This window comes from Notamacropus eugenii, chromosome 2 (genome assembly GCF_028372415.1).
Source record: "Notamacropus eugenii isolate mMacEug1 chromosome 2, mMacEug1.pri_v2, whole genome shotgun sequence".
NCBI lineage: Eukaryota > Metazoa > Chordata > Mammalia > Diprotodontia > Macropodidae > Notamacropus > Notamacropus eugenii.
The window spans coordinates 301,645,099-301,671,091 of record NC_092873.1 but is presented as its reverse complement, the minus strand read 5'-3'; the positions used below and the strand labels follow the sequence as shown (position 1 = coordinate 301,671,091).

General features: G+C 39.2%; 1 long non-coding RNA gene across 1 annotated transcript in view; it reads left to right on the top strand.

The window, feature by feature from the left end:
• LOC140523927 (uncharacterized) overlaps window positions 1-19,984 on the top strand; it is a 31,821-nt gene extending 11,837 nt beyond the window's left edge. Inside the window, exon 3 of the long non-coding RNA XR_011973516.1 lies at window positions 19,264-19,984. This is a non-coding gene — a long non-coding RNA (uncharacterized lncRNA). The remainder of the gene's footprint in view (window positions 1-19,263) is intronic.
• Window positions 19,985-25,993: the final 6,009 nt, after the last annotated feature.

Sequence of the window (25,993 nt, the reverse complement as noted above, 5' to 3'; positions counted from 1 at the left end):
TATACCAATGAAATCAAAGACCCTCAAAATATCAAGTTAAATAATACTCTTTTAGACTGAATGGAATAATATTTACATTTCAACTGGAAAGATATGTGTAAAAAGTTATTTGGGTTTTAAAATGGAAGTGTATTTCAAATGCAAAAATTCAAATTGTAAAGCAGTATATATATATATTTGATTAGATATATTTTCCAATAACTCATCAATTCAATGATGAAATAAGTATTTACCTAACCTTTGGAGGAAAAAAAACACAGCATCACTTTTATAGTAGACAATTTATCTTACAAGTCATTATACATTTGCTGCCCCCCAAAATAAATACATAAGTACAAATAAATGCAAAAAATCCTCATGAATATTTTAATGAGTTACATACATTTTATCCAAAATGGAATTCCTTATTCAGAGCCCAAAAATGTAGGGAGACCCTAAAAATGTAGCAGAAGCGCTTCTGCACACTGGTTTCAGTAGTATAGTTTGTGCAGAAATGTTTCCACTAGATTCATAGAGTGTGCTTTAGATGAATACTCTTCATTTGGTCAACTGTTTAACAGTCTCCAGCTCTTCAACAGGCTCCCATTTTTGGTTAATTGAGAAAAGCTTTTGAGGCTGGGAAGGATTCACATTTTCCCACTGTTCTGGATTTCTGTGTCTGTTAACAATCACATCACTTTTGCCAAGGGAGTATAGGGACATGAAGACTCCTCCACCTCTGGCAATACTCGCAAATGCGATCAAAGGGATAAGCTCTTTCTTTTTCATCATGAGTTGGAAGAAGTTCATGATTGATACTTGAGAGTGACGGTCTTTCCTACCAAGGAGAATGACCAGGTATCGGAGTGAGGGTGGCTTAAGCTGAGAACTGTACCTCAAGGAGAAAATATTGCAAGCAGCTAGAAAGAAACAATTCAAGTATTGTGGAAATATAATCAGGATAACACAAGATCTAGCAGCCTCTACATTAAGGAATCGAAGGGCATGGAATAGGATATTCCAGAAGTCAAAGGAACTAGGACTAAAACCAAGAATCACCTACCCAGCAAAACTGAGTATAATACTTCAGGGGAAAAATTGGTCTTTCAAGGAAATAGAGGATTTTCAAATTTTCTTGATGAAAAGACCAGAGCTGAAAAGAAAATTTGACTTTCAAATACAAGAATGAAGAGAACCATTAAAAGGTGAACAGCAAAGAGAAGTCATAAGGGACTTACTAAAGCTGAGCTGTTTACATTCCTACATGGAAAGACAATATTTGTAACTCTTGAAATATCTCAGTTTCTGGGTACTGGGTGGGAGTACACACACACACACATGCACACACACACACATACATAGAGACAGAGTGCACAGAGTGAATTGAAGAGGATGGGATCATATCTTAAAAAAAAAATGAAATCAAGCAGTGAGAGAGAAATATATTGGGAGGAGAAAGGGAGAAATGGAATGGGGCAAATTATCTCTCATAAAAGAGGCAAGCAAAAGATTCATTAGTGGAGGGATAAAGAGGGGAGGTGAGAGAAAAACATGAAGTCTACTCTCATCACATTCCACTAAAGGAAAGAATAAAATGCACACTCATTTTGGTATGAAAACCTATCTCACAATACAGGAAAGTGGGGGATAAGGGGACAAGCAGGGTGGGGGGGATGATAGAAGGAAGGGCATGGGGAGGAGAGTGCAATTCGAGGTGGACACTCATGAAGAGGGATAGGATTAAAAGAGAATAGAAGTAATGGGGGACAGGATAGGATGGAGGGAAATATAGTTAGTCCTATACAACACAACTATTATGGAAGTCATTTGCAAAAATACACAGATTTGGCCTATATTGAATTGCTTGCTTTCCAAAGGGAAGGGGTGGAGAGGGAGGGAGGTAAAGAAGTTGGAACTCAAAGTGTTAGGATCAACTGTCGAGTAATGTTCTTGCCACTAGGAAATAAGAAATACAGGTAAAGGGGTATAGAAAGCTATCTGGCCCTACAGGACAAAAGAGAAGACGGAGACAAGGGCAGAGAGGGATGATAGAAGAGAGAGCAGATTGGTCATAGGGGCAATTAAAATGCTTGGTGTTTGGGGTGGGGAGGGGATAAAAGGGGAGAAAATTTGTAACCCAAAATTTTGTGAAAATGAATGTTAAAAGTTAAATAAATAAATTTAATAAAATAAAACAAAAAAAAAAGAAAAAAATAAATAAAATGTCATTTCCTTCTTGCCCAAAGAAAGCAAGAAATCCTTTCCTGTTCTCTAAACAGTCTTGTGTTCCCAGGAAAGTGTTTTAAGTTAAAAGCTAGTGAAATAAGAAGCTCCTGGCACAAGTGAGGAAAGTGAGATGGAAAAAGTCAAATTTCATACAAACACACTTTTACATATTTATACAAACATACCTCAAAAGGCCACAAAAGGCAACCAGAGGCTGTTCACATTCATTTGCCTGAAGAATTTCCTTCTGTCAAAGGGAATGGGAAGCCGATTCTGCTCATACAATCAGGAGGGCTGTACAGGGAAATCTCTGCTCTTGGCATTATTCATTGAAATCAAACATTTGCAGATATTCACTTTATGTCTGACTTCTCCTCTTCACATTGCAGACACAGTAGAAAGAAAACAGTGGAATGTATATTGTCATTTCTGGAATCCCATTTTGCAGATTCCAGAGGAAGAATGGAACAAAGCCTACTTTTGAGTTGTTTCCTTAGGGAATTTTCTATAGCTGTGTGCATTTTGTTTTCACAGCTCTGTCCCCACCCTCCCCACTGCAATCTCTTCCATCAACTGAAATGGGACACAACTCTGATATTTTTATTTCCACCCTACCAGTTTTTTTTCCCTTCACTTCACTATTTCCTGCAGGAACAATAGAAATAAAGGCCACTTTGTCACATGGAAAAGTCACTCTGGTAGCTTAATGCTGATGTGATATATGGGAGTTAAGGACTTAGCTCCAGTTACATTCAGACCATTTCCCATGGAGGGACTCATTTGTCTCTTGCCCATGATAAAATGCTCTGAGAAAGTCATCCCTGTGGGTATCTGGGGAATGGGATGAAAACTCATTTCAGAGATGAGCTAACAACTCAAACCATTACCCCACGATCATCCCTCAATGCAGCATCTTTCAAACTACAGGGTTACCTGAACTGGCCCCATACCCTCAGGGATTCTTTCTCCCAGTCCTATGGATAGTAATCCAGCAACTACATATTACATATGATCAAACAAAGGGAGGAACGCTCCCTTGAGATCTCTCTCTAGGTCAGTTGATGTCAAACTCAAACTCAAAACAGAAGCCACCAAGCAGTGTATAACAATCACATATTGGCTTATAAAACCACATACATCATCTACAATTTATTGAATTTTAACTTATTTTGTCAGGTCTCACTCAGGAGCATTGTGGGCCATGTATTTGACATCTTTGTCCTAGATGATATGAGAAAACCATCCATGTACTTTCACTTAACTCAGCCCTGGAAAAAGGTCATTCACTGGCACTATTAGAATTCCTTAATGGAGGATTGACTTAGAAAACTGCTGTTTTCATTCATTTTGGAATTGCTTCCCCAGAACAGGGGACTGATTTTGTTTAACCATTTAAGGTTTTTTTTTTTTTAAATTTTGTGATAATACAGGATTTTCTCTGCCAAAAAAACTATGAAGGCTGGAAAAAATTTTCATTATCTTGCCACAAGGGGCCAGGGCTCTCTCACATAAGCTTAGGAAACCCAATAACTAAATCTCTAACTACATCTCTTTAAAACAAAGGGTAGTGACAGAAGAAAGTCAATACTTTGACTTACAAGTACAGCTAAATCTTCTTTGCAAAAAGACCTATTTGACGTGATTATTTGGTGAAAAAGAAAACTCTGATTTGGCTTGAAATTGGAGAGAACTTCACTCAGGTAAACTGCTCTCAGATCATCTGCCTCTCATTTCAACTCTTACAGAGTACACATATGTCATAATGTAGGAACAGGGCATGTTAGCATAAAATACGAGGGAATTTTGTGCTTTCCTGGATGAAACTTGTTGGGAAATCTGGCAGAAACACTGCAATTTTTTTTCAATGATCAGCCACTGGAGATTATAAACAGTGAAATAAGTCAGTGGTAAATTTGGCCTAAAAACATTTTGCATCCTTAATATTTCTTGTACATTTTTTTTTTTTAATTCCTAAAACTAAGTTTGCAAAGATGTCCTTTTGTTCTGAAAGTTGATACTTTGGGGATCTTAAATGAACAAATAATTTACATCATAGTTTTATAGGCATGCTACTACTGAAAGAATGGAATGAAAGGTTCACTTCTTTCTGTGAAATTGCAAAGTATTATCAGGATTACAAATAATAATTGAAAGGCAGTTTGGTCAGGGAAGGTAAAAGATGGAATGATACCTTGTAAAGGATAAGCTTGGGAGTTTGATTGGCAACTGATGCTTTAAGAGCCCCATGGCACAACCATCTCCCAAATGTGATCTTTTTTAAAAAATACAGATAGATGGTAGGCTTGAGAGGTTATATGAAAGGAGGAGCTAATTTGAGAAATGCTTAATTCCATTGACAAACATGTTTAGACAGCATGGATTTTAAACTGCAAAAGAAAATAATATGAAAGGAATATTTTTCTCAAAAGTGAATAAAAAGAAAAAATTTAAATGTAATTAAAAAAAAAAACCCTCGTTCACAAAGTAAATTTCTTGAAGGTCACTTTAAGTGCACACATTCAACGGTTCATGAAGCTCACTGAAGCAGGCCAAATTCTCAAAGTCATGACATTCAGAACATAGCAGAATGCCCACTCTCCAAATTAAATGAGAGCAAATGAGATGAAATGTGTGAGGAGGAACAGGAACATACATTGTACAGCATATTTTATAATGTGTAATATGGATTTTTCCTAATTTGACTCCATGTTTCCAAAAAAATATCTTACACTGGAAGTCCCAGTGCAAAGAACATTTTTCTCCTTGAGTAAAATGGTTTTCTTCATAAGCCTACAATTTATACAGAATTACAGAATTGTTGGACAACCTAAACAAAGGTTAGGTGCCCTTGAATTCATGATGGCCTCAGATTATATTGAGAAAAGGGTAACAGAAGTGCTGTCCTATCAAAGCACTTTTCTGCAGGCTAATAAACCTAGTTTAACAGATTGTTTTCTGAAAGGATACCAAACTGTTATAAATCTCCAAACCAGCAGACCTCCTTCAGATTCATACTTTAGAACCCAAGTCAGCTAAATAAGGTTTAATATTAGCATGTGGTTACAACTGGGCTACCAAGCTCACACTCTGCACTCACCTTTCCAACATACCCTCACTCTCTGGATCTACCTTGTCAATTTATAAACAATAATACCATCAAGTCACCCAATTATAAGAATGCCTTGTGATGCCCAGTGGCAAGGAAGAAAAAAGTAAGAAATGGCTTAGATTTTCAATATTTTTTATCAATATCTTAACCTACTCTCTTTTCTTAGTCCACTTCAGTAAGGTATTGATAGGCATTTCACAGTAACTTAAAAAAGTGCAAACATCTCTAATTTTGATAATTGAAAATGATTGGAATGGAACAAATAGCCAAAAATATGAGGCCTCGTTGCATTTGAGTTATGACTTTGGACCTATCACAAGGCTACGCTTCCTTGACTCCAGAGGAGCATTTCTCCTTACCTTCACTCTCCACATTGGCTGACAGAAGTCTGCCATTTCCATAGCTCTTAAGAATACTACTCTTCCTGACTACTGGGAGAAAGAACCTCAGGTTTAGTCCACTGAGCTTCTTCTGATTACCTTGTCATCTTTCTTACTTCAAGCAGGTTTTTCTCTCCCCAAAGGAAGCTCAGAGTGGTAAGCTTTTGTATCCCATGGGTGGAGAATTAATAATGTGATACAAATCAGACTCTTTCATCAGTCTGGATGTGACTGGAAAATTTCTCCTATTGGAGCATTTTATTCTCTGCCCACTCCAGTTTGAGTGGTGCTGTAGCAGTTATATGCCCAGCTAAGGTTACAGAAACTTGAATGGAACTCAGAATGAAGTTCTAGCCACTGGACTCATGAATGTGGAAAAAATATAGATTCATATAAAATGGTCAGAAACAGAGGTCTTTGCTCAGAAAGGATGTTCAGTCATCTTAAGTGGGCAAAATCCCCTAGGAGTTCCCAGTTCTAAACTAACTTAAATCTCAGAGTTTTTATATACTCTCAAGTCTATAATCTTGGAAACATTTGATAATCATTTAATATAAATTTTGGACTTCAATAAGAGCCAGAACTTGAATTAAGAAGAGCCTGGACTTAACAGTCTCATTGTTCTCTGAAGTAAACTCAGAGAATACTTCTTCTTATGTCAACAAAGTCAGATGGGGCTGACTTAGCATTCCTTATAAGACCCTTACAGTATCTTGAATAATGGGACGTTTTCCATTTCCCGTGGCATGTTAATGGTAAAGAAAACACAGATACCCTGGGTCATAATTTCAATTGAATCTTTGTCAACTCTGTTAAAAATACTCTTTCCTGTATCAACAAATTCAAAGACCAGTTTATGACAGGATACCTACAACCAGAGTGGTGGGATTTTCTCCTTATTGTGTGTCATAGAGACACATGCTACAGAAAAGAAATTTACATATCCTGGAATCATAAATTCCAGCTGACACTACTTAGTTAATTGTCTTGTCTCACTAAATCTAGAATTTGTTCTGATAATATTTACTATAAATTTTGAACTTTAATAAGGGCGGGAGCTTGAGTTAAGAAGAGTCTGGACCTAATAGTTTCTTTGTTATCTGAAGTAGACTCAGAGAATGCCTTTTGCCATGTCAACAAAGACAAATGGGATTGACTTAACATTTCTTACGAGACCCTTATGGCATGTTAGTGGTAAAGAAAACACAGATATCCTGGGTTGCAATTTCAATTGAAACTTTGTCAACTCTGTTAAAAATACCCTTTCCTGTGTCAGCAGTTTCAGGGACTTGTTTATGACAGGATGCCTGCCACCAGAGTGGTGAGATTTTCTCTTTATCTTGTGTCACAAAGACATATGCTATACACACAGCCTGGAATCATAAATTCTACTGACACTAGTTTGTTAATTGTCTTGTCTCACTAAATTTAGAATTTGTTCAACTAAGAGAATTCTTTTCTCATGGTAAAATGTATTTAAGCCTGACTATTCCTGTACTGGGTAGTCAAGTTCTAATCCTGGCTCCATAGATCTACATAACTGTTACTTTAAAGAGAGTAATTAGAATGTATAAAAATAAAAATGTATAAATTTAGCCAGTTGCCTTTTCTTTAACCAAAGTTTCAGGTCAACAGTTCAACTAAGAGAGTTCCTTTCTCATGGTAAAATGTATTTAAGCCTGCCCATTCTTGTACTGAGCAGTCAGAAATTTTCATTTCCTGCTCCATGATCATATATCATTAACTTCAAAGAGAATATTAAAAATGTATGCCTTTAGCCTGTTGCCTTTTCTTTAACCAAACTTTCAGGTCAACACTTTGAAGGCAAAGGAGATATAGCCCATAATGATATATTCATGTGCCTCCAAGTATCCTCTAGAACTTTTCCATTCTTGGCACTTAGGACATTGGAAACCTATTTGTTACAACATGTTGGGCAGATTTCCTTACATATATCCTGTCACTATGAGACAATCATGGCTTCTATGCCTGTGGGAGACCAGTTCTCATCAAAGGAAGTGATAGATCGATTTTTTGAATCATAACTATTCAAAGTTCTCCAGGGATTGATATCTGTTCCTGTTCATGGGAGAGATGCATTAGCATTCATCTGGAAAGCACCCAGGAATCCTCTGTCTATTCTAAACCCTCTTTTTCTACTGCCAAACGTGTCTACACAAGTTTCTTCTGACTAAATCTGAGTAGGTGGCAAAGATGCTTTCTTGCTAGTCTCCACCTCCTGTCCTCATCACTATCACATTTTAAAAGAGGAGAAACCTTGGTTCTGAAATGAACTTTCTATGTTAATCATTCTGGGCTGGAAAGATCTCAGGGCTTGCTTAGATAGATCCCACTAGAAAAGAATAGCTTGCCCTAGATCCAGGATGCCTCAAAGGAGCAGTGAATAAGAATTCAAAGATTGATTTTGAACTGGTCTTAATCTACATTTACCTGGGGGCCCTGAAGGAGGAGTAGCCCTTAGCTCACCTCACAAATGGTGCCTGTCCCATTCCCTAAAGGCAAGTCCTGTACTGCCACCCTTTGGATTTTAAATTTCCTCCAAGTAAAAGATGCTACTGCTGTTTCAAGAAAGTTGTCATCTGTTTCTTTTGCAATTATGTTCTGGTCGTAAAACAGTCCTCATTTCAAAAGCAAGAGTCCTCTGAATGGAAAAAGAATCATAATGTACATGTATGCCTTTTTGACATGATGAAGAACATTTAAAATAGTTTGGGGGAAAGCGTGAAAAAAACTTTATTTGACCCAGAGAGAGGATTGGGAAGTAAGGGGAGAGACTAAAAGAGAGGGAATGAAAATGGGTGGGAATAAACTAAAATGGAATGGATTAATGTGCAAATACATTTGGTTACCTCCACCACAAGATTAGAGACAGGTGCGTACAAAAGAACACAGATGTATTGAATTGAGTTTTGCTTTTGAGTTGATTCCAATGTGGGTAAATCACCAGTTATCTCTGTCCAAGTCGGACAAGGCTCCTCCCTCTCTTTTAGTGCAAATATCATTTTCCATCTGGGCTGTAGCCTGACCTGCCAGTGCTCAGAAGGCATGCTTGTGGTGAGCTCTCACACTCTCCCATTCCCCACCTCCAAAGGCAGACAAGGCCTCCAGCCTGCTTAGGCACTCCGGGCTTCTTCCTAGAGCTTCCTCTAGTGGTATGTGTAGCACCTGGGCTCCTTCCAACTCCACCTGCAGGGTTTGCTCTCACTCAGAGCTGCTTGGACACAGAAAGGAAGAAGAATTAGAAAGTGGCTTGAATGAGACCAAATCACTCTTCATGAAAACTGGCATCACTAAGTTTTCCAAATCAGCTGCTTTCTAGGACTTAAGGAAAGCCCCCATGCTACTACAGGCATCAGTAGTAGCTGGGTGTTTGTTAGGCCTGTTTCAGTACCTACTCTTCTGATTGCAAATTTTAGCTCAAATTCCCAGGAAAGGAGTTTCCTAGAGATTCCTGTTCCCCTCCCAGATCATATCTCCTTCCAATTTTCAATCACATGTTCTACTTCCCTAACAACCCATTATACTAAGGAAGAATCTTCCTATGTGGATTATTGAAACAAGTTTCAATCTAAAAGAAAACCATGACCAGAGAGGGTCTTTCTCTAAAGACTTTTTTCCTATACGAGTTATGAAATTTTGGGATAACTATGCCAAGTCCTAAAAAGATTACTGACACAAAGAAACTAAAGATTCAAAGATTTTTTTCAAACACTGAGAACAAAAATTAAAGTACTACTAAGAGAAAGATGTTTTCAAATTGTTTTTGGTCCACTCTTATTGTACAGTCTTTCTTCTCTTAAATATCCCTATCAGAATCTTTACTTCCACCTAAACAAAGAAGAAAAAGAAAACAAAGGGTCAGTAGTTAACATAGAGATGAATGAATTGAAAGCCCTCTAGAAAGGGGAGAAAAGACAGTAATTTTACACACAAATCTGTTCATGTGGCCATAGCAAATTTTCACAACTGAACGTCAGATCTATACCTCGAGGTACCAGCACTTCAAGTAACCTGTGTAAAAGAATCTTCCTTCTTGATACTGAGAAGAGCTTTAAAAGAAGCCGTATTATTTTCAAGTTATCCAACTGTACAGCCATATTAGCAAATAGTTTCTAAATCATTCTCTTCCCATGTAAACACAAGCAGTTTCACAAAATAGTAGCCCCATTTGACAGCTTTGTGGATTTGGCCCCTAATCAGAAAAACATAAATAAATAATAGGGAAAGCCATAAAAAGTAGACTTAAATCTTGTTTTGAAAGATGACACTTCCTTAGTGCTATTGGAAGAACTGTTTTAAGCATCTAAACACACTAACCATTTGACCTCTTGAATCACAGTCACTCCATACTATTCGACATTGCTTTTCACACTTAGAGAAGGGGAAAGGCTTCCATAATTCCTGGTTTCTGAATTCCACACAGAGCTATTTAAAAAAATACTCTATTGATTATAATGTTTTTCCTTTCAAAAGTATTTTGACCTCCATTTATTATGTAGTCAGGGTTGGACTGCAGTTGAAAAAAGAACTGACAAGCAATTAGCATGATGATACTCTACTACTGTGAGTAGAAATGGACATTGAGTTCTAATTATGTGTCCCTGGCCATACAAGGAAGTGAGAATTTGTAGTCTGGATAGCTCAATGAAAACCATCACTAAATGCTGGAAAAGTAAAGCTAGCTACAGATTAATGGTGGTCTGTCATGGTTATTTTTTCCTTTTGTGAAGCTAAATTAATTATCCTGAAGAGAAATTAAACCAGAGATTAGCTTCATTAGCACCATGCTCTCTTCAACTACCTACCCAGCCTGGGCAGAAATATAGTGAAATAACAACTGATTCAGTAGAGAGAGCCCCTTGGAATTACATGGAAGGTCCAGTTCTAGAAATCTATCTCTACTTCAACCTTATTTATAATCCTCACAAGACCCCTGTGAGGTAGGTATCTTTATTCATCTATTGAATGAAGAAAACAAAAGATAGAGTAGTTCGAGATATTGCCCGAAATAGAAAAATTAGCCCATAGAGCAAGAACCAAAAAAAAAAAAAAAAAATCAAGAAAACCTCAGCTGCTATTAATCTTCATTCAAGACAATGTTAGTCTGGAAACAGTGTTTGTCAGAGGTCAATCCATGCATACCACGTATCAACACAAACTCAAAGGTAGAAAAGCAGAATTTAATAATTCTATTCCTAGGATGGAAATAAAAACTTTCACTTCTCCCTGTGTAAAATGAAGAGGCTGAGTTCATTTCTACATCATAATAATGGCTATTTTCTAATCCTGCAACTAAATAATAGGGAAAAAGAAGAACTTTAAGTAATGAAAACACTGGAACAAATGTGCATCTTTTTATAAATGAACACTTTGAAATATAAACCACAGATCTGCTTTTACTAAATGAAACAGATATTTCTGTCCCACAATAACATATAATATTTGTACCACATCACTGTAATCACCAGAAAGATAGCTAACTCCTATCTATGAACTAAATGTACCTGACATATCAAAATTAACTATGAAGGATGAGGAAATAGCAAAATATCAAGTTCTCTTTCAATAAAGTTCAGCCATGATTCCATTATGTCCACAGTAACCACTGCCTTTTAATGCATGTTAGAGTGTAAAAAAATGTTTTCATTATATACAGAAAAGATTATTAAGTATTGGTCATTAACGTGTATGACTGACCTTGAGAGATTTTGTTTACTCAAACTTTTGATTAATACAAAGAAAAGAAAGAATGAAAATCAGCTGAAACCTGACTATTCCATCAGTCAGTAAGAAATTTCTTTAAAATGCCAACTAATTCACATGACTTAGTTGAATCAAAGACATTTCCAAAGTACTAAACACTGCAATTATACTGATGTTTCTAAAACATTCTGAAAAAGTTCAGGAACAAGTTAATTCTTAAGAGCAAGGCATTGTGTGATACACAGAATATATTCTTCTAAAAAAATTATCTTAACAATTCCATTTAAATAACTGATCATCAGTCAAACTACAAATACACACCTTATGTTACTTGAGTGCATGCATGCACATCACAAACACCCACACTCTCACACATAAAACCAAGAGCAATATATCAACAAAATGATATGATTAAGACTTTGTTCATCTCTATGGTAGCTACTGAACCTTTGTTTGCCTATCAGCTTAGTTTTGCAAGCTTAAAATTCTTTTTTAAAAACTGTTGGGAAGATGGTGGCATAGAAAGACACACTAGCTGTTCCCTCACAGCCCATAAAATACCTGTAAAGAAAGATTCTCAACAAATTGTAGAGCAGCAGAAGTCACAGAACAATGGAGTGGAGGAGATTTCTAGCTCAGGGTGACCTGAAAGGCTGATAGGAAAGGTTTGTCATGCCCAATGCAGAGCAGAGCCCAGTCCAGTCTTAGCCATGCAGCACTGGGAGAAGCAAGACCAAGCAGCCTTCAGAGACAGAATCCCCAGTGGCAACGCAGATCCCTCAACTCACAGGCACCAAAGGTCAGTGAGAGGGTTTTTTCAGCTGGTCAAGAAGGGAGCAGGGTGTTCCTATAACTCTAGCCTAAGGTGGGTGACAGCAGAGGCAGCAGCGGTCAAGCTCCCAAGGCAGGCAGTAGCCCACATCAATTGTTGAAGGCCTCATCATAAAGCCCCTGAAGGAACTGAGCCCTGTGTGTTGGCCCTGCCCCCACCTAAAGTTCCTGGGGGAATTGAGCAGCTGATTTTAGCTTCACACTGAATGGCAGCCCTGCCCCCATCTAAAACCCCTGGGGGAATTGGCCAGCTGATCTGAATCTCAGTCCCTAGGGCTGGATTGGCAGAACTGGAGGAGAGGTGGTTGTGAAGAGGAAACTACTACTTGCAGATCCTGGGCACAAAAGTTTCTGGCTTCTCCCAGACCAGTGTACAGGCTTCATTGTGCCACTCTGGAGGAACTGAGATCTTACACATTCCCAGAGTATACCCTACTCTTGACAAAGGACCCAAAAGTCAAGTAACTGCTTGGGAAAATTACCAAAAAAGGGAAAAAAATAAGACTATAGAAGGCTACTTTCTTGGTGAACAGATATCTTCTCCCATCCTTTCAGAGGAGGAAGAATAATGCTTACCATCAGAGAAAGACATAAAAGTCAAGGCTTCTGTATCCCAAACATCCATAATAAATATTCAATGGTCTCAGGCCATGGAAGAGTTCAAAAAGGATTTTGAAAATCAAGTAAGAGAGGTGGAGGAAAAACTGGGAAGAGACTAAGAGGGATGCAAGAAAATCATGAAAAGTGAGTCAACAACTTGCTAAAGGAGACCCAAAAAAATGCTGAAGTAAAAACACCTTTAAAAATAAGCTAACTCAATCGGCAAAAGAAGTTCAAAAAGCCAATGAGGAGAAGAATGCTTTAAAAAGCAGAATTAGCCAAATGGAAAAGGAGGTTCAAAAGCTCACTGAACAAAATAGTTCTTTCAAAATTAGAATGGAACAGATGGAGGCTAACGAATTTATGAGAAACCAAGAAATCACAAAACAAAAGCAAAAGAATGAGAAAATGGAAGATAATGTGAAATATCTCATTGGAAAAACAACTGACCTGGAAAATAGATCCAGGAGAGATAATTTAAAAATTATGGGACTACCTGAAAGCCATGATCAAAAAAAAGAGCCTAGACATCATCTTTCATGAAATTATCAAGGAAAACTGCCCTGATATTCTAGAACCAGGGGGCAAAATAAATATTGAAAGAATCCACCGATCACCTCCTGAGATCCAAAAAGAGAAACTCCTAGGAACATTGTGGCCAAATTCCAGAGTTCCCAGGTTGAGGAGAAAATATTGCAAGCAGCTAGAAAGAAACAATTCAAGTATTGTGGAAATACAATCAGGATAACACAGGATCTAGCAGCTTCTACATTAAGGGATTGAAGGACGTGGGATATGATATTCCAGAAGTCAAAGGAACTAGGACTAAAACCAAGAATCACCTACCCAGCAAAACTGAGTATAATCTTTCAGGGGAGAAAATGGTCATTCAATGAAATAGAGGACTTTCAAGCATTTTTGATGAAAAGACCAGAGCTGAAAAGAAAATTTGACTTTCAAACACAAGAAGGAAGAGAAGCATGAAAAGGTAAACAGCAAAGAGAAGTCATAAGGGACTTACTGAAGTTGAACTATTTCCACTCCTACACAGAAAAACAATATTTGTAACTCTTGAAACTTTTTTCAGTATCTGGGTAGTTGGTGGGATTACACACACACACACACACATACACACACACACACACAGAGAAAGACAGAGAGAGACAGAGAGAACAGAGTGAATTGAATAGGATGGGATCATATCTTAAAAAAATGAAATTAAGCAGTGAGAGAGAAATATATTGGGAGGAGAAAGGGAGAAATGGAATGGGGCAAATTATCTCTCATAAAAGAGGCAAGAAAAGCTTTTTCAATGGAGGGAAAAAGAGAGGAGGTGAGAGGGAAAAAGTGAAGCTTACTTGTCACATTTGGCTCAAGGAAGGAATAACATGCACACTGAATTTGGTATGAAAACATATTTTACAGTACAGGAAAATAGGAGATTAGCAGGGATGGGGGGATGAAGGAAGTGAGGGCAAATGGGAGGTGGGAACAATTAGAATTAAATACTCTTGGGGAGGGACAAAGTCAAAAGAGAGAACAGAAGAAATGGAGGGCAGGATAAGATGGAGGGAAATATAGTTAGTCTTACACAACCAGACTATTATGGAAGTCATTTGCAAAACTACACATATATAACCTGTATTGAATTGCTTGCCTTCTCGGTGGGGATGAGGTGGGGGAGGAAGAGAAGTTGGAACTCAAAGTCTTAGGAACAAAAGTAGAGAATTGCTCTTGCATACAACTGGGAAATAAGAAATACAGTAATGTGGTATAGAAATTTATCTTGCCCTACAGGACAAAAGAGAAGATGGGGACAAGGGAAGGGAGGGATGTTGGAAGGGAGGGCAGATTGGTGGTAGGGGTAATCAGAATGCTCAGTGTTTTGGGGTGGGGAGGGGAGAGATGGGTTGAAAATTTGGAGCTCAAAATTTTGTGGAAATGAATGTTGAAAACTTAAAATGAATCAATAAATAAGTAATTAAAAACAATAAATAGTGAGACTGAATAATGAAGTGAAAAGAACTTGCAAGTATTAGGGTTTTATTTTTGCTATAAAGACTGTTCGAGACTGCTCCTTTCACAGGGGAGATATTACTAATCTGTTGGGTGTTTTTTGTTTGTTTTGGTAATGTTAATTAAAGTTTTTTAAGGTCTGTTTTTACTAATTGTTGTAGAACTGGGTCATCTGAATCTGAAGGTCCTTTGTCTGCAGTCAAATTAAGTAAAGTGATTTCATCCTTTCCCATATGTATGTTTAAAATGTTATTTAAATTTTTATGTTTAGAAAAATATTCACTTTTTTGTAATGATGAGCCTTGTCATATACCACATTATTCTTAAAACTGTCCAAGCGTAAGCAGTTTGAAAACTAGTAAAATATATGCAGCTAGAAGGATATCTCTATTTTAATGTCTTTATTTTGGGAGAAGTTATTTTCAGAAAAAGCAGTTCCATTCAAGATGATGTATATGGTTGCATATCACTGGGGATTCTTTTAATGTATGTGTTGTGGGTTTTTTTGTTTGTTTGTTTGTTTTCAATTTAAATCTAAATGTTACATTCCCTATAACAATGCTTTGTATTTTTGTCTGGAATTTGAAGGCATTTTTATTTTCTAACTGCATGGCTATGTACAAACCAAACCACTAGAGGGAAGGTTGGGCTTTCAGGTCTGGCTTGTATGTGTGAGGGTTTTCTACTGATACCTTTAGTTTGTTTTCCCCAGAGGCTCTGGACTTAGTTATCTTTATGTGTTTTACTTAAAGTAAAAGAAGTTTTGTTTTTGTTTTGTTTTGTTTTAGAAATTTTGTGAACACATTGATTTTTTTCCCCAAGACAATAAATTTGATAACTAGATTAAATACTATTGTCCATTGGACTATGTGCCTTAGAAATGTATTTCTATACACAGAACAACTTGAAAAGTTGTATTTCTATACAAATAAAAAAAGTATTTCTATACACAGAACAACTTGAAAGACTCAAGGACATTCATTTAAGAGAAATACTGTACATCAATCTATGCATAAATGGCAGTTTGTTTCTTGGGCCACTCACTGTCTAGTTTCTATTTTCATAGAAAATTTGATATTGATTGGTTCACAGAGGAAAGATTTGGTTTTACAAAACAGACTGAGTAATAAACAGCACTTTGCCAAAAAAAAAGAAGAAAAGTGCAACATTGCTTAAATGTGTACTAGCACCAGTTTTTGTATTGGGGGAGGGGTCTTTGGTGCATTTTGCACCTCTAAAAAGTATATGGTCTTTACCTGTCAGCAAATAAAATGTCTTTTGCTTCAAAAATAAAAAAGAAAGAAAGAAACAAATGGTGAAAAAAGATTAAAAGGAAATTAACTAGGAGTTCCTGAAAAATGAGAAGACAAAAATTGGAAAAGGGATGTAATGAATAGAAAAGAGGGAAAAATTGAAGCAAAATGACAAAACATAAAGAAAGAAAACTGCAGAGACCCAGGAACAAGCTCATTTCACAACAAGCTCAATATAGGGTCAGCGATTCTGCAGACAGAAATGAATGGTTCTATCTGGCCCTTCATGGCCTCCCTCCAATAAATGTGGTCTCCTTGGAGCAGACTAGGAGAGCTCATTAAAGACCCTTTGCATTCCTTCTTTCTTTGTCCACTTTGTCCACTTTGTCTTTATCTGGTAATACAAAAATAGAACTTTCCCTCAGTGCACATTACCAAGATGAAGCCCTTGAGGCCTTTTACCTGCCCAGGTGCATGTGGTACTCTACCAGACCTGCTGTAGAGCCCTCTCTGCTTGGAGGGCTTCGTTGAGCCAGCCCTGCTCTTCTACCAGCCCCTCCATCACCTGCAGCAGCTGAGACAGAAGCAAGGGCAGAAAGGAAGTTTTGTCTTTTCTGGGGAGGGGAAAAATTTCAGAACTGGAAGGGACCTCATGTGTCACCTCCCATTACTGCCTGACCAAGGTCTTTTCCTCAATGGGACAAGTGGTTATGCAGCAGCATCTGCTGGAAAACACCCAGTGACATAGAGCTCCCTAGCTCCCACAGAAGCCCAATTCCACTTCTGGACAGCTCTCAGTGTCAGGAAGGGCCTTCTTATATTGAGCTAAAATTCTCCTCTTCATCACTCATTTCTACTGTTCCTGGTTCTGACCTCCAGGCCAAGCAGAACTAAGGCTAATACTGCTTCTGCATGTTAACACTCTAAATCCTTAAAGACAGCTAGCATGTCCTCCATGTCTTCTCTTCTCCAGACTTCAAACTCCTTCATTCCTTCAGTGAATCCTACACAATGCCTGTCAGCCCTTTTCCTCCCTACATGCTCAGCACATAGAACCTACATGTTGAATAGGAAAGATGAGGTTTTCTTCAAGTACTCTAAACCTTAGAAAGAAAAATACAATAAAAAAAAATCATTCAAAAAAATCCTTCTAGAAAGTACATGTTGACCAAGATAATCATATCTCTCTACATAGATGGTAGTAACACTTACTAGTCTAGAGGTAAAAATGAGTAGGTTTAGCAACAGAACACACATTGCAGCTTGGCCTATCAATTCAGGGCTCCCTAATCTCAGAATCAGATACCATAATTTCTGTGAATCAAGGAAGAAAATAGATCAAAGTCTCATCACTACTACCAAATGAACACATCACAAGCTGGCTGTTTCACAATTCATCAAGAACTGGTGGCAGGTCCATCTCTGGCTGCCTAATGAACATCTCATATTGGATGTCCTCTAGATATCTTAAACTCAACGGGTCCCAAACTGAACTCATTACTTTCTCTGCAAACTGTCTCCACTTTAAACTTCTCTACTACTAACACCACCAAACTCCCTAGTTCCCAGAGGGCTCACAACTCAGGAGTCATCCATAACTCCTCATTATCTCTCTCACCCCACCCCACCCCCACTACTTCCTGTCAATTTTACCTTTTATATCATCTCTCTTAAATGATCCTTTCCCTCCTCTCATACAGCCATCCTGCCAGAGCAGGCCCCCATCAGCTATGCCTGGACTATTGCAATAGTCTAGGAGGAGTTGCTGAAGTTGCTCCCCACTCCATTCCATTCTCCATTGAGGTACTACAGTGATTTTTTTTTTTTAAGCACAAATCACATCCCTCTTCACTAACCTCCAGGGTCTCTCTATAGCCTGCAGGATAAAATATAAGTCCTGTGGTACTCAAAGCCTTCCATAAACCAGTGCTCTCCTCTCTCTCCTTTTCTAGACTTCTTATACCTTATGTGTTCCCATGTACTCTTTGTTTCAGTGAAACTGGCCTTCTGGCTATTGTTTGAGTAAAATACTCCCTCTCTCAGCCTCAGGCAACTTCACTGGCCGTCTCTCATACCTAGAATGCTCTCCCTTCTCATCTCCTCCTCCTGGCTTCCCCTGCTTCCTTCTAGTCCCAGCTACAATTCCCCTTCCTACAGGAAGCTTCTCCCAGTCCCTCCTAATTCTAGTGCCTTCCCTCTGTCAATCATTTCCCATTGTTCCTGGATATAGTTTGTACGTAATTGTTTTCATGTTGTCTCCGCCATGAGATGGTGAGCTCCTTGAGGACAGGGACTGTCCTTTATCTCTGTACCCCTAGCACAAAGCCTGGCACATAGCAGGTATTTAACAAATACCACCACCAATAACAGAGTTCCTACTATTTGCCAGGCACCATGCTAAGCACTTTACAAACATTGTCTCATTTGATCTTCACAACAACTCTGGGAGGTAGGTGCTGTTATTATTCCCATTTTACAGAGGAGGAAACAGACAAATGGAGATTAAACAATTTCTCCAGCGTCCGCCAGCTACTAAGAGTCTGAGGCCAAATCTGAACTAAGGTCTTCCTGATTCTAGGCTCCCCATGACTCCTAGCTGCCTCAGTGCTTACTGACTGATATGAATGATCAAACACCAGTAACTAATATGAAATGGACTATGAATAAATGAGCAGTAAGATTCAGACAAATTCAATGGTGGTTCAGAGCAGAGAAATCTCTTCATGTAGGGCCAAATCAAGAAATGTTTAATAGGAGAGAGAATTCAAGTTGAGACTTGAAAGATATCTAGGAATTAGGCAGAGAAAAGTGAGCGTGCAGGGCAGGCATTCTGGGCTTAAGCTACAGCAGGATATCCCGAGGCATAGCTGAAGCCTTTCCCAACAACTGAAGCAAGCCCCTAGTCGTCCCCGCTTCCCCTAAATCACCGTAGCAGCATTCGATATTCCATCATCGGTGTCTGGGTGCTGTTGTCTGTTTCCTGTGTCTCAGTTCTATCTCCCCAGTAAGGATGTAAGCTCCCAGAGGGTGGGATCACTACTGTATCTCCCACAACTCTAGGAGCAGGATTGAGCCCACAGTAGGTACCTGTTGATTGACTGGTTGGACTGATGAAGGGCCACTGCTTCTGTCTTCCTTCTCATAGGTACGTGGAGAAGCCCCATCACACCATCCAGACAGATTACGTGGAAAGAATGGAGGACTTTGCTGAGTTGGTGGGGGTGAGGCTCAAACTGCTGCCTCTGGTCTTCACTGATCCTGAAGTGGCATCTCATTTTTTCTTCAGGCTGTGTATCCTGATCTAGTATCATCTGCAAGTATGGGGGAAGTGGGATGGAGCCTGAAAGGCCATCCCTACAGTGACTGATCATACCAAGAAATTAATGAAGACAAGGGCAATGGGAAAAAATAGCCACAGGTCCTTAATGATGATGGCAGTTGGCAAACGGATGCTGGCTGTAGTCTTTCTTTCTATTATCTTAGCATATTTTTAGCACTGGAGCTCATCGCTGCAGCTTTAGTGGGGTAGCTAGATCCAAAAGTGCCTTCAGAATGCCAAAAGAAGAATTTGGGGAGCTCCTCTCCTCTCTTCCCCTCAGGGCTTATCCTTCCAATGGCTCCCTCAACCTGTCACCCTGTTGTTCCCCTTTCCCCCATTTGTGTTGGTTAAGATTCCTTTTTCTTTTTGTTTACCCCATTCTAAGTTTGACCCAAAGCTCTGGGGCAGAGCCCCTATGCGCACTTTGGCTGAGACAACCTCGCAGGTTGTTAGTGGAGCTCAGCTAAAATGATTTGTCCTTAATACAGGCAGCAACTGTCTGAGAGGGCAGTGACATGGCACGGTAGATAGAGTACCAGGCCTAGAGGCAGGAAGGCTCCTCTTCATGAGTTCAAATCCAACCTCAGACACTTACTAGCTGTGTGACCCTGGGCAAGTCACTTCACCCTGTTTGCCTCAGTTTCCTCATATGTAAAAGGAGCTGGAGAAGAAAATGAAAAACCACTCCAATCTCTTTGCCAACACCAGAAAGGGATCACAAAGTGGTGGATACAACTGAAAATTATTGAACAGCAACATTAGATTTGATAACTGGAAAGAGTGGTTTCAGTTGAATGATGACTACATAGAGTTACAAAAAGACTGAGAAGAAAGGAGGTGTTGGCATCAGTTGTAGACAGTCTTCTCAAGAAGTTTAGCCATGAAAGGGAGAGATCTGGAACAATAATAAGAGAGTATCAACAAATCAAATGAAGGGTTTTTGAGGATGGAGAAGACGTAAGCATGCTTATATACAGTTGGGAACAAGCCATTAGACAAGAAGACATTGAAAATAAATAAGAGTGAAGATGACAGAAACAGCAACAATCTACTAGACAACATGGGATAGGATGAGACAGGATCATGTGTGTGCCTTAGCAGGGTTTTCCTTGGCAAGAAGGGCCACTTTCTCATGTAAGACAGAGTGGTAGAAGGTATCTGAATCTTGTGAGATGAAGGGGAAACTCAGCAAGTGGTTTCAGTGTTTCAGTGAAATATAAGGCAAGATTCTCAGCCAAGACTCAGATGAGAAGTGGAGGGATCCAGGGAGGATAGTGCTCCCACTGACAGGGAGTCTAGGAATGGAGGTTTGTTCAAGATTGGAGCCATGGTGCAAGAGCTGGGAGGTCTTCTGGGGAATATATCCAAAAGGTGACCTAGCATATGGGTCCTTCCTAGGAAGAGCACGAGGGTGACACAGGTCCAGGAGAGTCAGTGGAAGTCAGTGGGCTTGCCAGCCCCTCAGTGAGAATGCAGAAAATGAAGCGAGTTCATTGGGTTGGGGACATGTGCCATTCCTCTCCCTCTTGTCCCCTAACCTGCCCATGCCTGAGCCTTTCCAGGAGTTATATAGTCACATCTCCAGTTCTGCTGTGAGGAACAGACAGAATCAGAGTCATATACATATGCCAGGAGTAGCATGGTGAGAGGCTGCAAGGTTTGGCTCTGGTTTTTTGTGGGACCTGATTTCAAATCTAAGCTCTGCTACTTACTATATATAAAATCTTGGGAAAGTCTCTCCCTTTCTCTAGACTTCAGTTTCCTCATAACTTCTAATGCTCCATGATCCTGGGGTAGCAGAGAAGAAAAAAAAAAAACACCTAGTCACCCATCTAGGGGTATGCTGGAGCCAGGCTTTTATCAAAAGTTGATTATTAAACTATAAGTGAAAGCATTTGCACTTCAGAAATCCGAAGTTGCTACAAGTTTATTTGTTGTTTTCTTGGTTGTCTGAACTTAAGAAAGGGATGCAAGAAATGTTTAAAATGGTTATTGAACTTAAAAGTAAATTGGGCACATTGGAGGTGGGGGAAAGCCAGTTGTTAAAATTGATCAGCTCACTTCTGTTCCTATCTGAACCTAAAATTTGTGATAGGACTGAAACTCTCCAGAAGTTGGATGCCAAGGGACACACCTTGGCCCTGGGCAAGAAGACAGGGGCCAAAATAGTTCCTGGTATGGCCTGACATAGTTAGAACTGTTAAGGAAGGTTTCCTGATGGACAAAGAACTTGGGAGTTTCTAGACCCAATGACAAGGAGAATTGTGGCCTGCTTAGACAGCATTTTTTTTGGCTTCCTAGGTTAACGGACATGTCGGCCACTGAGCAAGCAGCATACCAGGCTTGGGGCAAAGTCTAACTGCCAAAGGAACCTTATCAATGAGAAAAATTAGAAGGAGCACTAGGTGGACAGGAAGGGGCAGCAGAGAGTCACACCCAAAACCATCTATGGGATAATAAGGGAGTGAGGATTTACATAACTACTTGGAATCAATAGTTATTCATTCACAGCTTTCTTTCTCATCTCCTATTTTCTTTTCAATATGTTATGAACTGTAATGTTACGAACTTCATTGTTCAGTTGTTTTTCAATTGTGTCCAACTCTTCATGGGGTTTGGGGTTTTCTTGGCAAAGATACTGCAATAATTGGCTATTTCCTTCTCATTTTACAGATGAGAAAATGAAAGCAAACAGGGGTAAGTGATTTGCCCAGGGCCACATAGCTAGGAAGTATTTGAGACCAGATCTGAATTCAGGAAGATGAGTTTTATTGACTCTGAACACAACACTCTGTCCCAAAGTTATAAACTGAATACCTCCAAGTGGGGAATTGGTTTCAGATTACTGGAGAGTCAGGCATGCAGATTTTCCTAAGGTTTCCTGAGTAGGGATATAAGAGTCAAGAATATCAACATGAACTAGACAGTAATACAGTTCAATGGATTTGAAGCTGATTGATTTGCCATACTCCAAGGGTTGTCATTAATAGTTTATTGTTGCTTTAGCAGGAGGTCTCCAGTAGAGAGCCCCAGAGAGAGTTCTGTGGAGTATTTTTATCAATGCCTTGGATAAAGGCATAGATGAAATGAATGTTCATTAGATCTACAGATGATACAAAATGGCAAGGTGTACTTAACATACTGGATGACAGAGTCAGGATCTATAGAAATCTTACTAAGTTACATCTAATAAGATAAAGGTGCAGCTAGGTGGATCAAAAAGATCTGAATTCAAACCCTGCCTCAAACATTTACTAACTCTGTGAACCTGGACAAATCACTTAACCACTGTTTGCCTTAATCCACTGGAGAAGGAAATGGCAAACCACTCTAGTATTTTTGCAAGAAAACCTCCTGGACAGCATTGGCGTGCCCACAGGATCACAAAGAGTTAGGCCAACTGAGCAGCAACAACATGATAAAATTCAATAGGGATAAATGTAAAGTCTTCTACCTGAGATCAAAAACTGAAATGTAAGTATAAGGAGTCAAGGTTGAACAAGAATTTGCCGGAAAATGACCTTGGAGACTCAGTAGATCGCAGGGTCAGTATGAGTCAGCATTATGATATAGAAGGCAAAAACATTTCCCAGAACAAGACCGTGACAGTAATACCACCCCTAGAGTATTGTGTTCGGTCTGATCACCACAGTAGAAAAAGGACGTTGATGAGCTAGACTATGTGAGGGATGACAACCAGGGTAAGGAAGGACCTTGAATCTATGTCATATTAGTCTCACTTAAAGGAATTGAGAATAGTTAGTCTGGGGAAGAGAAGACCCAAAGAATATGGGAACTGTCTTCAAGTATTGGAAGGAAGTTTGTGCAGAAGAGAGCTGAGAACATTAAGCCATGGAAAGTGGAACCAGGAATGATGAGGAGGGAAATCATTTTTTTTTTAAATTAAACTTTTAACATTTATTTTCACACAATTTTGGGTTACAAATTTTCTCCCCTTTTTTCCCCTCCCCCCCCCCAGACCCAAGCTTTCTAATTGCCCCTGTGACCTATCTGCTCTCTCCTCTATCCTCCCTCCCTGCCCTTGTCTCTGTCTTCTCTTTTGTCCTGTAGGGCCGGATAGCTTTCTTGACCCCTTAACCTGTATTTCTTGTTACCCAGTGGTAAGAACATTACATTTGGTCCTAACACTTTGAGTTCCGACTTCTTTAGCTCCCTCCCTCTCTACCCCTTGAGGAGGGAAATCATAAAGAAGCACATTGAAGCTTAACGTCAAGAACAGCTTCCTAATGATGAGAGGAAATGGTTGAAGCTAGAAGGCAGAGACGAGGAGGGAAGGAAGCCCAGGAACGGGGTATGGCCACAGTGTCACTGGATTGCATAGAACATGGAAAGGGAGATGGGCCTAAGAAGATTGGAAAGGTTATAAAGGGCCTGATTTTTGTCATCCTGGAGAACAGAATTTCTGATCTTTTTATTCAATTTCTTCAAAGGAAAGGATTAGGACTTTGACTAGGAGGAAAAGGGATTTTTTTTTTTAGGAATTGAGAGTTAAAGACTGAGAATATTTCTCATGCTAATTGATCCAGGGGCTTTGGTCAAGAATCTGACTAAAAGACATTTGTAATATTTTTGAAAGAGAGAGGTGTGAGGTATGGCATACTTACTGTGCTTCTCTGTGTGGCAAAGACAGGTCCTCAGGCAGACACAGAGGCAGATAATTGTACCCTGAATGGATTGCCCCAGGAATCAGTCATTGTATTTAGAAGATGCTACTGTCCTATAGGAGGACTATATACTATAGAGTCCATATTTGAGAATATCAGAATTGAATTGCCAATGGTTATAGAAATCATAGGTGTCAAAAGCAGAAACTCAGCCAACTGCTAGAGAATCTCAGAGGACTTGTATCTGATGTGTTTCATACTCAAAATGGAAAGTCGCTTATTCTGATACGGCACATGGTTGTTTGAGGATCCTGAATAGCCTTTTGGGGAACATGGGTCATGCTAAAGACATTTGCATCGAATTCTAAACTGTAGGTCAAGAAGTGAGTAAAAAGTCTTCCAGTTACATGGAAACATTGGAAAATAAATTATACTACTAACGAAAACGTTCATGACCTTGGTACAAATGAGCCAAGATAGGGTTAAGAATAATACTTGTACTGAAATTGACCAGTCACTATGCCAAGAAGTTCTGTTTTCCTTGACGTGCATGTTGGGTATACAGTGATTGTCCATATTATACTTCCAGAGAGAAAGCCTTCAGATCCCCATGATGTGAAGTCTATGTTGACCCAGTAGAGTTCTACCTATTTAAGTCAAAGGTTTTTAGCCTTTTTTATGCCCTTTGGCAGCATACTAAAGCCTATGAACCCTTTCTCAGAATGTTTTGTTTCTTATATTCACAATAGAAGGAAATGTAAATTTTCAGTTAGATGATTGTAAAAATAAGGATGCAATTATTTTCTGATCCAAATTCATGGATCTCCTGAAATTCATCCACAGACCCCACAGGGGTCCTTGGACCTCAGGTTAAGAACCTCTGATTTAAGTGAAGACTTCAAGTAAAAGATTTCTCCAACATTGACTATTTTCAACAATTCATGGGAAAAAGTGATTGTCAACATGAGCTTCTTAGCAGAGCTGCTCTACCTGGATGAAAAGAAGTTGTTAGAGCCAGAGGAGAGACTTCTGAGTGTATAAGGCAGACTGGAGGTGACCAGTCTAAAGCTATCTATCCACTGAGAAATTTCAGTTTTCCCCAAGATCTTGGAATGAGTGGTATTGCATAGTATCTCAATGAGTAAGTACTGACCTGGGCAGGAGAAAAGAAGCACTGGCCACCCTCAGAGAACCATCAGAAGTATCAGAGAACTATCATGAGTGAAAGAGTGTCTAGGTTTTAAGTAGTCACATCAGAAATTTTTGGAAAAATTATATCCACATTGCAAAACTTCTCAATGATCTCAGCCTCGGATTTGTGACTGGGCTGAATGACACCCAGAAAGGTAGCCATAGCTTTAGCACAGAACACCTGCCTTGTTATGATCAGGTGGTTAGGAATTCCAGGTAAGTGGCCGTCTTGCTAAATCATCTTAGTGTCACTAGAAAACACAAACCTGTGGATTGCTGAGAAGCAGTGCTCTGTCAGGTCCTGAGAGGGTGGGGACCATACATTCTTTAAATTTTACATTCCCCACCCCTAAACCTCATCCCATTGCCTAGCACACTGTCCTACACATAACAGGTGTTTTTAAAAGAGATGCTGCTGCTATTGTCAGGAAGTCTGTCATTCTATAAAAGAACAAATGCAAGGTATGGGTTCTCCAAAGAAAGTGCACTGCATTTACTTACTGCCTCAGAGGAAAGTTTGTTCAGTCATGTCCCACTCTTTGTGACTCCTTTTGGGGTTTTCTTGGCAAAGTTTCTAGAGTGGTTTGGCATTCTCTTCTCCAGCTCATTTTACAGATGAGAGGACTGAGGCAGACAGGATCAAGTGACTTGCCTAAGGTCACACAGGTAGTAAGTATCTGAGAAAAGATTCAAACTCAGGTACTCCTGACTCCAGGCCCAGTGCTCTATCTACTGCACCA